The sequence below is a fragment of the Aulonocara sp. 'chitande type north' Nkhata Bay genome, linkage group LG15 (assembly GCF_057382095.1).
Source record: "Aulonocara sp. 'chitande type north' Nkhata Bay isolate Kocher_YH1m ecotype deep benthic linkage group LG15, A_spYH_male_GT1.1, whole genome shotgun sequence".
NCBI lineage: Eukaryota > Metazoa > Chordata > Actinopteri > Cichliformes > Cichlidae > Aulonocara > Aulonocara sp. 'chitande type north' Nkhata Bay.
In genome coordinates, this window is record NC_141358.1 from 16586483 (window position 1) to 16598785 (window position 12303).

Here is a 12303-nt window from a genome sequence, read left to right on the forward strand (position 1 = left end):
TCATTTGGACCTCCCGGGTGAATCACTGGGTACAGTCACCACAGCAAGTGTCAGGGCTCTGTGTGCGGGCAGGCGGAGAGGAGGATCCAAACGCAGGACTCAGACACAAACGTGAAACTCAAAACCTCAGCTTTATTGCTGGTATGAAAACAAAACCTGAAGTGAACACAGAATATGGAGAACAGAAACACACAGGCATAATCTGAGGGTACGACGCGACACTGAGCACAGGAAAAACAGGGCTAATATACACAGGGTGGTAATCAACGAATGGGCAACAGGAGGGAGACACAGCTGGGAGAGATCAGGGTTAACGAGACGGGGGGAACCAAGCTGCACACACTAACATAAGACAAAGACTTTCACAATAAAACAGGACACATGAATTACTAAACAAGCATGCAGACTTTACACTGAGAGACAGACAGAGAATGACACATGGAACCTGAACTAAACTAAACGTGAGATATAACAAAAAACAAGGAGCAAGAGTCCACGAAAAGTTCAGGGGACCGACCGTGCACACGGCAACGACGGGCAAACAGTTCAGGAGGCCGACCACTTGGAAGGCAGTGGCGGCCACTGAGCAGGTCTGGAGGTCGTCCGCGATGCCAGCGGCAGCGACAAACCCTTTCCGGAGGCCGTCCCCGAAGGCCATGATGCCAACTTAGAGGCCCGGAAGACGGCCGGCAGAGGCGAGGTGGAATGGGTCGAGCTGGCTCTGACGGCGGTGTGGCAACCGCAGGACCAGGCGCGGAGGCTAGACCAGGCGTGGATGACAGCAGCGGGACGGCTGCGGAACCGGACGGCAGCGGCGCTGCAGGCAGTGATGCGAATGGTGATGATGTGGAAGTCGCGGGGGATGACTCAGCAGACGACGGCTGAACAGACTTCCCCGGACCATCAGCAGACGTGAGGATGTGCTGGACGGGCGACTCGGGCCCTCCAGCAGACATGGCGTGAGGCTGGATGGGCGACTCGGGCCCTCCAGCTGGAGCAGATTCAGGGCCAGAGGCAATAGGGACCCCTGACTGAGGGTGAAGATGAGAGGCTGACTTAGCAGATGACAAAGCTAATGATTCCTCCACTAACTGCGCTACTGACTGGGCTATGGACTGTAACAAGGTTTGGAGAAGGTCTGATTGTGGTAGAGCCTGAGCTATGGGTAGCGGGGGTGAAGACTGAGCTACGGGTGACTGAATTTGAGATGAAAGCGGTGGATCAGCCAACTGAGCTGAAGGTGGCTGCTGATCAGCCAACTGAGCTGAAGGTGTGGAAATGAAAACTGCACCAGTCCGTACTACAGGTGACAATGGAAGTGTGGTTGGGTGATGATGGCGTGGGTTGCATTCCTTCTTCAAGGATGGATCAAACGATTTGGCAATAAACCTTGGCAAAAAATGCTGCTGCCGTTGAGTACCAGGTGGCGAGGGCCTCCAGGAGAACAACTGAATCCTCTTTCCCTGGGCCGCCCATGCCAAACAGTTCAAAACTTAGCCTTGCTCTTAGAGCTGTTATTATCTGTTTGAGTCCATTTATATTTAGAAAACTAACAGTGGAGGCAGTGGACGACAAAAAATTATCAAAAAACACTACCTCCAGCTGCCTCTTGTAGGGGCTCGCGGCATGGACTACCCTCCAACAGTAATCCCAAAGGAGCGCGAGATTCTCTCCCTCAGAGGCGAAGCGTGAGTCTGCTGGATCCATTACTGGTCGCGTCGTTCTGTCAGGGCTCTGTGTGCAGGCAGGCGGAGAGGAGGATCCAAACGCAGGACTCAGACACAAACGTGAAACTCAAAACCTCAGCTTTATTGCTGGTACGAAAACAAAACCTGAAGTGAACACAGACTATGGAGAACAGAAACACACAGGCATAATCTGAGGGTACAACACAACACTGAACACAGGAAAACACAGGGCTAATATACACAGGGTGGTAATCAGCGAATGGGCAACAGGAGGGAGACACAGCTGGGAGAGATCAGGGTTAACGAGACGGGGGGAACCAAGCTGCACACACTAACATAGGACAAAGACTTTCACAATAAAACAGGACACATGAATTACTAAACAAGCATGCAGACTTTACACTGAGAGACAGACAGAGAATGACACATGGAACCTGAACTAAACTAAACGTGAGATATAACTGAGAACAAATCCTTAAGCACGGATAAATAGAAACAAGAAATAATCATCATCACTACGAGAATAAGAAAACAATCCATGAAGCAGAATTAAACCGAAATATAATAAACTCAAAATACTGGGTCCAACGGACCCAGAACCGTGACAGCAAGTACAGTTTTTTTCTTGGTCTTCAGCTTTCTCATTTCAGGGGATCACTGAATCCTCCAGTGTCCTCAGACTGGCCAACAATTACATTTCCCCTTTCTTTAATCTAGGAAACAATGACCTGAGTCAGTATTTAAGATCTTTGTTATACATTTTTTTAGTCAAATGAGAATAAAGCAATATTCCATTTGAATCTATTTCTGACTAACTGATTAAGGAGAAACTTTTGCTAAAGTCTATCAAATGTCTCAATATTCAAAACTCATATTCTTTTACACGGGGAAACTTCTGTATTAGTTACATACTGTAGTTTCCATGGAGATGTGTCAACATTTGGTATAAGACCTGAATGAGAACAGGCGTAATGCCAAACCTAAGCCTCCTACGCCATGTTTTGTTTTCTTTATCAGCTATAACTGGCCACTTCATTAGGTACACATATTCAACAGCTTGTTCCAGCAAATAACTAATCAGCCAATCACATACCTGCAGTTCATTACATTTAGGCATGTACATGTGGTCCAGATGGTCTGCTGCAGGTCAAAAACAAGTAACAGAATGAGAAAGAAAGACAAAGGTGGTTGTTGGTGCGAGGCAGACTGGTCTGAGTATGTCAGAAACAGTTACTGAGAATATACCAGAGTACATTTTTACAATATAAAAGTCTCACATTATAATACATGTTACAGCACACGCTAAACACACTTTTGGCACCTTAGAACCGATTGAGCATTGTTTTCACACACAGCCTGTATGAGTATTATTGCCAACCATGTCAACCCCTTTATGGCCATAGTGTACCAATCTTCTGGTGGTTGCTTCTAGCAGGATATCACTCCATGTCTCAAAGTTGATCATCTCAAGCTGGTTTCTTGAAATCAAAGGACTGTTTACCAGATCTCAATCCAGTAGAGCTCCTTTGGGATGTGGCGGTACAAGCGATTCGCTTTATGAGTACTCAGCCGGGAGTCCAGTCAAATACTGGCAAGGCATACAGAAAGTGGCTGGTGCAGTTTTGTATTGCTTAAACGATGGATTAGTACTTTATGTGAAAGGCATTCAGTCACTTATGCTATCTCACATGGCTATCTTAATCTGTTATTTATTTAATGTTGTTATATTTATAGCATACCTCAGACTGAAAAAGAGACTGTACCAGTGAATCTGACCTAATTTAATGAGTTCTTTAAATGAATAATTTATATAATTTCTTCATTCATGTGGATAACTTATTACATTCCCAGTATACTGCGTGTCTGTATGTATAAGAAAGTATTCAGAAGCACAGATGAACACTGAAAGAACAGTATGTTTCAGTTCCAAATAAGACCATATCTTTTGTGGCAAATCAAAGTAGTGTGGGAGGCTTTACAAGCTGCTGCACAGTGAGCAGTTATGGACTTTATATCCCTATTTGGCGTTTTCTTCCGTTTAAGAGTGTAGGGAAGAGACAGAGGCTGCGTCCAGGGTGTGTGGCATCACTACAACATCAGCCAGTGTCTGCCAGCTGAGGAGAGAACAGCAGCAGTGGGAGGGAGTGGGCGGATATCAAAAGGTGAAATGCAGACTCTGCTGCAAAGCTACATCAAGCTGAATACGATCTTATCTCACTTGCAATCTTTAACACTCTTTACACTTAAATAATGTTCACTGTTATCCTCACATGTATTAGTAAAAGCACAATACTTTTATTTGCCGTATCGGTAAGAATGCAGGATTTAGTTTGGTAGTAATTTTTCATTTAGCTACAACTTCCTGGTGTAGAATTTAATTTACTCTTACAACTTTCTTCTTCATGATGAAAATTAAAATATTGCCAGGATATGAAAACTTGACAAAAAATCTCCTCACACAAAAAAATCATTATTTTTAAGGTTTGGTTTGTGTCAGCAGATGAGCTTGGAAGTTAGTAAGTTTATATGACGGATGTATAATATCTAAGCTCAAAGTATTTGTCCTTTCACATGATTTACAAAATCTGTATCTGACCAAATGTCAAATATCGTCTAGAAGTACTTTTCCAGGACTTTATGTTACAGTAATAAATTTGACATCTTTAATATGCTACAAAAAAGTGCATAGCCATCTTATAATAATCATACTAATACTACTGCTGCTACTAATAATAATAATGATAATAATAATAATAAGAAGAAGAATAGCACGGAGCAGAATTTGGGCTTGTTCAGGTAATTTTAAGGTTAACCCTGGGTTTTTTGCATCACAAAGACAATTAGCTTCCTGGTACATTACCATGGTAACTTGGTGAAGACCTAACCAACACACATTCATACAGCACTTTTGGTGCTTTGGCCACCAAATATCTTGTCACTTGCCTAATAAGGCAATTAATTAAGCTATCAATTAATCTAGAGCTCTTAGTCTGAATTCTTTACAAGTTTATATATATATCAACTTGTGTATTTTGAAATACATATGTTTTCAAGATGGCTGTAATCAAACCACTATTTAAAAGCATTTAAAAAGCCTTAAAGACCAATTTTCCACTTATTTTTAAAGAGTAGTTGTAAAACAGTTCAGGTGATCTATATTTTTATACAATGATTGGAACACATAGTAGGTATTATAAGAACTGTGCTGCAATGGTTTGAATCATATCTATGCTACATTGCCTTGTGGGAAGGTGGCCTCCTATAATGGTGCCATACGTTAACAAATGTTTGTAGAAACATGCCTACATGCTTGATTTTATATACATGTGGCTTTAGAAGTTATTGGAACACCTTAATTCAATGATCCGGATGGGTGAGTGAATACTTTTGGTAATATAGTGTATGACTTAATGTAGGGTCTTTACATTACAACATCAAGTCCCTTGAAAAGACTGTTGTTGTGATTTGGTGCCGTATAACTAAGGGCCAGTACCAGATAGTGCTAGATAAAGAAAGATTGTGTTAACAACAGAGTACAAGCTCATGTAGTAGAAGACAAAACTCGAGAGCTGTAAATACACCTCGATGTGACTACTGTTGCCTATTGGTGCCATATAAATGAAACTGAATTGAATTGATTGAACATAATAAGTCGACTATAAGCTTTAGCTTAACCTTTTTTTTAACTAGATTTAAACACCAGTATTTTATGTTTCCTATTGTATTACTTGGCTGGACTGAGCTGTGTAATCTTACTGAAATCTGCCTGTTTGTGTGTTTGCTTTTTTGTCCACAAACTCCTACAAGGGTTTTAGGGCTTGAGCAACCATAGCTGACACGCAGACACATTTTAGGCAAGGTTCCTGTCTTTGTCAGATATTATGACGTCATCATGTCGCCTATTAACTACCTGAGCGGCTTTTAATATTAATGCACCTAATACACCTTTTACACCTCATTGTGTCACTTTTATTTCAACAACATAACATCCAATATATCTACAAAAATCTGAATTATGCATGACATATTATTATGCCATCATCTTGCCCGGCAACCACGTAGTAACGGGCTGGAATGATCACTTTAATTTCACAACAAAAGCATTTAATAGCTTCTAATTAAACCCCTCTGTGAAACTCTTCCATGCATGAATCATTAACCTGCCTTACCAAAGACACAAAAGAATAAAATAAATACAAGTAAAAAACTGTAAACGAGGCCCAAATTTATTGGAATTTGCTTGTACTACACTTTATAGATGCTGCATGCTTTAGTGATGATCTCCTGTTTATATGAGTCACAATCATCCAAATTAAGGACAAAGAATCACTGCATGGCAACATGAATATCATGACATGTGAAGTACACATTCAGAAGATACAACACATCTGTTTGCCCCCACAGTGCAAACTGTAAACCTAATCTACATTTCCCTGTACAGTCACCCCAGGATTTAGATTTTATAAACTCTCTTGACGTTGTTTGATTGCTCTGTAATCAGCTGTTTAGAAACGAATCTTTCCCCCCAGATTAGTCTATCCAGTGATCAACTAATTCATTTCAAGTAGAGTCAATTCATAAGTCAGTTTTTTTTTTAAAAAGGGACTATCGAGAAGCTATTCGAGTTTTCTCTTTCATTAGTGAGTAAGTGGTTAATTACAATGTCAGCGTAATGATATAAATGTACTTTAAGCTATCTTTACTGGATATATAGAAAGATCCAGGGTTATTTTTCTTATGTCCAGTATAACACTGATGTGGTATGGCCACAATAAAAATGCTTACTAGTCCACAAAGTAAAGGCAGGCACCAATTAAAGAAAGGGCATATACTGTCATTCCAAACAAACAATGTTTTCACAGTGTTATCCTGCATTTATCAAGACTTGGCAGGTTGCTTGTTTTGCCTGAGAACAGACTGGCAACATCCTGAATATTTTTGAAAAACATGTCCTTTGGGGGCTATTTGTGAATGAGCCTAAAATGTGCAAGCAGCCGTTCTAAAAATGTAGAAGAAAAGTGTGCACCAACTAAAGTTTTGTGTTAAATTCACTCCAAGTGACTTTCAGCTCTACAAAACTCTAATCTTCATACTGAAAGTGGGTAACCTATTGAAGACTCCCAGGCAGACTGGGAGGCCAGTGACATGTGCCACCAATCTGTGAAGGTAGTACAGTTAAGTTAAGGAGTTCACATATCGCATAGCAACTTGGTGTAGTCAGACAACACAAACACAAATCTGCCCAAGGAGGCTTGTGTCATCCAATGTTTGCATCAGACTGCTCTGCAAGTTTTACTAATACATACTGTAGTGCCCAGTGCAGTTTTCTTTGTGCGGGGGAGGTGACATCAAGGCTGGGGATGCCGGCAGGCTCAAAAAACTGGTAAAGAGAAAAAAAGTAGCTGTGTCATAGGGCTGACTCTAGATAGCCTACAGGCAGCAGCAAGGAGGAGGATCACTTCCTCAGGTTTATCTCGGACAATACCTCCCACTCACCATACAATGAGCTGATGCAGCATTGGAGCACCTTTAGCTTCCAGCTCTTTTGCCTCAGGTGAACGATGGGGTGTTTCAAGTGCTCATTTGATGACCACGCAATGCAGATTTCACAATAGCACCAATTTCAGGCACTAATTGAGTCCTGAAGCTTGGCCAAAAGCTAAACTCTTGGTGCTTATCTGGACTTTTTTACCCTATATGTTCTGTATTCTGTATTTTTTCCCCTTGTTTGTTATTCTCTGTCTCAACACATTCTGACATTTCTACACAGATTCTATCTTTAGATCTGCAGAACCCCTATTAAAGTTTTGCAGGCAGAATAAGTCAGGACAGGAGGTAAAGGAGCAATGTGGAGAAAACCAGCTGATTTAAAGTCATAGTATTTATAGTCACGGTATAAATGTCACTGAAACTGTTTTAATGTCATCAAAAATCATAGATCCAAATAAAAGCAGGGTGTCAGTTTTGCATAGCTGACATACAAAGTACGAATACTTCAGGTAGTCATTGATTATTTTTTCATCCTCAATAGTACAGTAGGTTCCAAAAAATGCAAATACTCCCTCTTGGCTCTTTAAGAACTTACAAGTCTATGAAACATTGATGAGAGCTTCCCTGTTTCACAGCTTATGCAACAGCTATTGTGCTGCATGATCAACAGGCAATTTCCTCTGTGCTTCTGTCAGCACCTGATGCAGCCTGTATTATCTTTTGTTTTTGTTTTTTTGAAAAAGATGCCACACATTGAGGGGGAAGATATTGGGGCCAGTGTGTAAGAGAATAACGGAGAGGGGAATGCCTCTGTGTTTTCTCTGCTCTCTGGGAAAGCATTGTGTTGCTGGTTAAAGCTCTGCTGCTATGCTGCAGTCAGCGCCTGGCCAGCATTTTTCCCAAGATGGTTGCATAACTTGGAATAAATGAGGCCTTCCTCCTCCACACCAATGCACAGCTAGCTAATGCCACAGGGAGAAACAAGGAGCAACAAGGAGTCAAACTGTAGAGTATGATTCATGGGCTATATATAATGTCACTAATACTTTATTAATCACTGCTGACCAGTTGCAGGAACCAAAATCTGATAAGAATTGCGCTGGGAGACACTTAAAAGAAGTGGAGGATCTATCGGTTTTGTGAGGAAAGAAAAGATGAGAGGTAAGTGTGTTAGCCTAACTATAGCCTAAAAATCCTCCATTAGTATTATATGAATCATGAGATTAAAACACAGTTACCTAGAATATTTTGGTTCCTGCAACTGGTCCGTCGGGTTATTGTCTCCCCAGAAACACTTGTGCTTTTGGAAATCTTTTATTTTCCTATTTCTGTTTTCGTTTTTCCTATTTCAGTTGTGTTTTGTGTGCTTTTGCAGTGTTTTTTTTTTTTTTTTTTTTGTTATTATTTGTTTGTTTGTTTTTATCTAACTGCCGTCAATAAATAATTAACAGAATATTTATTCTTACCTTACAAGTCCTCACCATGGCTAAAACAACCTCCAAAGGAAAAATAATGAAAGTAAGCACCCCTTTTCTGAGCCACCATTCTCTCCATGCATTACTCAAATTCTTGCGTATGTAATGTACAAATCCTCTTCTGGCTATTCCCTTCAGGGGAACCCAACACATCGAATGCCTCCATCAGACCCCATGTCATGAAATTCTTTTCTGTCAAACCAACTCTCTGCATATCCTTCTTCACTACATCCATGAATCTCCTAGGTCGTCTTCTTTCCCCTCTGCATAGCAACTCGATATTCCACATCCTTTGTACAATACTGTCACTATTGAAGAACAGAAAAAAAAGCAGCACAATCTAAAGCCTGAAACGTTGGCTCTTGATTTGGATCACCTGCATATACACTTACCTCATTATATGAAACTTTGGCCATGCTTAACGTCACCATTTACAACTGTACATAACAAGAATAATGAAATACATACTGGGTCCACATCAAGTCACTGTTGTTGATGAACGCAAAGTATGCAAAAAGCATATTTTTTAAGCACTTTGTCAACTCAGCAACCAATCGATATCGTCAACTTCAATGTACTGAATTCAGGAGATAGTGAGAGGGAACTTAAGGGGGACAACAGAGAGTTTTGATGGTGAAAATGAGAAAGAGAGAAACAGGAGAAGAGAGCGCTTTAACCACTACAGAGTAATTATTACATTAAAGTTGTACAGCGCTACATCTGCTGTTTTCTGTAGTCAACTCACCAAGCAGTGTATAACCTGTGCTGAAACACAGCATGAAAATAAAATATAAAAATAAATTGCATAACATGGCTGATTACACCCTCTGATGAATGGGAATGTTTTAGTGTTTTTCACTGTAGTTAGACCAATATTTAGAGCAAGGAAAGAACATAAATTGAATTATTTTAAAGTGTAATTTTATCCATTTATTGCTCTGCAACATTAAAATGGAGTTATTGGTACAAACATGCAGCGCAACAAATCCCAAGTCATGTAGTCCTGGGTATCCCTGGGCGAAAGGCATTTAAATTCTCAAAGCCTTACTATCCGGTTGTTCAGTGATGACGCGACGAATCCTACTTCCGGGTCTAAAGTAGTCTGCGTTTAATATGGCTTTTGTGTTGTTAACATGTTTAATGTTATGTATTTTCTTCTATTTGATCTCAAAAAGCTCCTAAAACAGTCAGTGATCCCTGTTGACCTCCCTCGGCTTTTATTACCGCTAATCATTTATTTAAGCTCAGTTTTTAAAACCTTAGGATGTAACTACAGCCCAGCCCATGCAGCAGTATATGAATGACTAACCTTGTATTGTGGATGGATTATCTCAGTTGTTCTCCTGGCTGAAGTTTGGTCCTTTTACAGCATCCTGCCATGCAATTACATTTGTTTCTGACCACCGAGAAAACTCACGTTAACTTTTATCGAGTGGGAAAAAAAGTTAGCTTGTTTATATTATGCTAACATAGCTATGTCGCTAGCGGTCACGTAGCATATCATTATATAACAGCTAGCCCAACTTCAGTAACCCTACAAACGTCACTGCTGTTTAGTTTTCTGTCTTCATTTATGCTGGAAGTGATAAGAAAGCTGTACGTTTTAATTTGTTTCCAAAATCCCGCAGTCAGGACATGCTATATTGTATTTAGATAGAAGCTAGCGAGCTAACTCCCTGCTAACTTCTAACTCCGTTAAATGTCATAAATTCCGTTTTCATGGATGCCTGGATGTTAAACTCAATTGTTACACCTGGTAGAGCAGAACGCTGATCATTTTATTAAAGATGAAAGACTTTAGACAGTTTTTCAACTCTCAGTAATGCCATAGTGATCGTTTGATATATGGACCTGCAGCGGAGTTTAGACCCAGACACGGCTAGTGACGTCAGACTGAACAACCGGATAATGTGCAGTTCATTTTTTGTCTTTAAATGTGTGATTAAATTCATAGTTTAGTTTTTATTGCTAAACAAAACCAAACCACCCCAACTTGTAACAGAACACTGAACATAGTAGCCCACATGGCAAATCAAGTCGTAGAGTCACGCATCAAGAGTCTGTATCGCATTACATAGTAGGTCTTTTCCCCCCTCCTTGTGAGACTGGGATACACCCCATACAACCTTGAAAATCCTATTACAGTTCCTGGGATTTTCAGCAGTGGTTGCCATGACAACTGTGCATTTTATTTCTGGCTCCTTTGAAATGGTGTGTGCGATCAGAGATCCCAAACGTTATGTAAGGCGATGTGCACTGTTCCAGACTGGGGTTTTCTGCTGCAGAGAAGTGTAAGTAATTAATTACAGGGGACTTGCATGCACTCAAGACATCGCCTCCCTGTTTACCTTACAGTTTTCAAATCGCACTGGTAAGATGTAGGCTGTAATTGTTATGCAGGAAGATAAGCTGAGGATGGAGACTATTAATAATGGTGCCCATTCTGACACAATTCGTGGAAGGTTTTGTACATTTAAGATGTCTTCCTGCAAGCTGATGGACTACAGCGCCATAAAAATTGTGAAGATCAAGATTTATGTGAATATTGGTAATGCCTTTGATGATAAAAGTTCTATAATTAACAGGGCAGAAAATAATAAATTATAATTTATGGTTTTACATGACCTCTTTTGCATTATGTTTGCATATAAACAAGTTGCTAATCACTTCAAGGAAGCAATTTTCTCGTCAATCTCACAAATATCAGCAGTGCACACATTTGCAAATGAAGGTTGAAGATAGACATTGGATATTTTGCAAATCACTCCATAGTAATTACCGGTTTATGAGCTTTATAACACTATCATATTCTGAACTGATCTTTTTTACTCTCAGATGCTAATCATCAGTGTTGGGCAAGTTACTTTGAAAAAGTAATTAATTATAGTTACTAGTTACTTCTTCAAAAAAGTAACTGAGTTAGTAACTGAGTTACAATATTCTAAAAGTCATTAATTACTTGAAAACCTCAGAGGGTTAAAAAAACGTTTAACTCTCTGAGGTCCAGGGTATAATTGGCCATTTTTAACTACTTTTGATTTTCCCTCCACAGTTCACCTTTAAAAACTATTTACTTTGTCTTGTTTGGTATCATCCTTTTCAGCACAACCTCATGTGTCTGAATTTACAGTTATGTTTTCATTTTGACATACTGTATTAACACAATTGATCTAAAATCAGACAAAAAAACAAAATCAGAGTAGAAAAAGTTATATTTTTTACTGTAACAACCACAAACATATTTAATGAATCATATTTCATAACTTTAAATACAAATATAAATTGTCAATTTTAAAATCCTATGCACAAGTTTTGCAAACAGCAAAGTTATTTGCATCCATTTACCTTTTACCTTGATTTTTTAAATAAACATTTCAAACTATTTACAGAACAATCAGCTGTTCTGCATTCAATAAGATGCCACACAAATTATTTGTGCCACTCCAAAAAAGAATTTCTGTTCACTATAAAGGAAAACATCACAGCCTGATACCTGCAGGTCTGACAGCAGCAGGTGTATCACTCCTTTTTCTACCTGGAGACAGCAGTTGCCTCATTGTTCGGACACACAACACAAAACCAGAGGTGTGGACTCGAGTCACATGACTTGGACTCGAGTCAGACTCGAGTCATTAATTTTATGACTTTAG

General features: G+C 39.8%; 1 protein-coding gene across 3 annotated transcripts in view; it reads left to right on the forward strand.

Annotated features, from left to right (window-relative positions):
* The window catches only part of LOC147312856 (disks large-associated protein 2-like), a 110624-nt gene that overhangs the window by 43837 nt on the left and 54484 nt on the right, over positions 1-12303 (forward strand). The gene's annotated exons all lie outside the window — the stretch shown is intronic.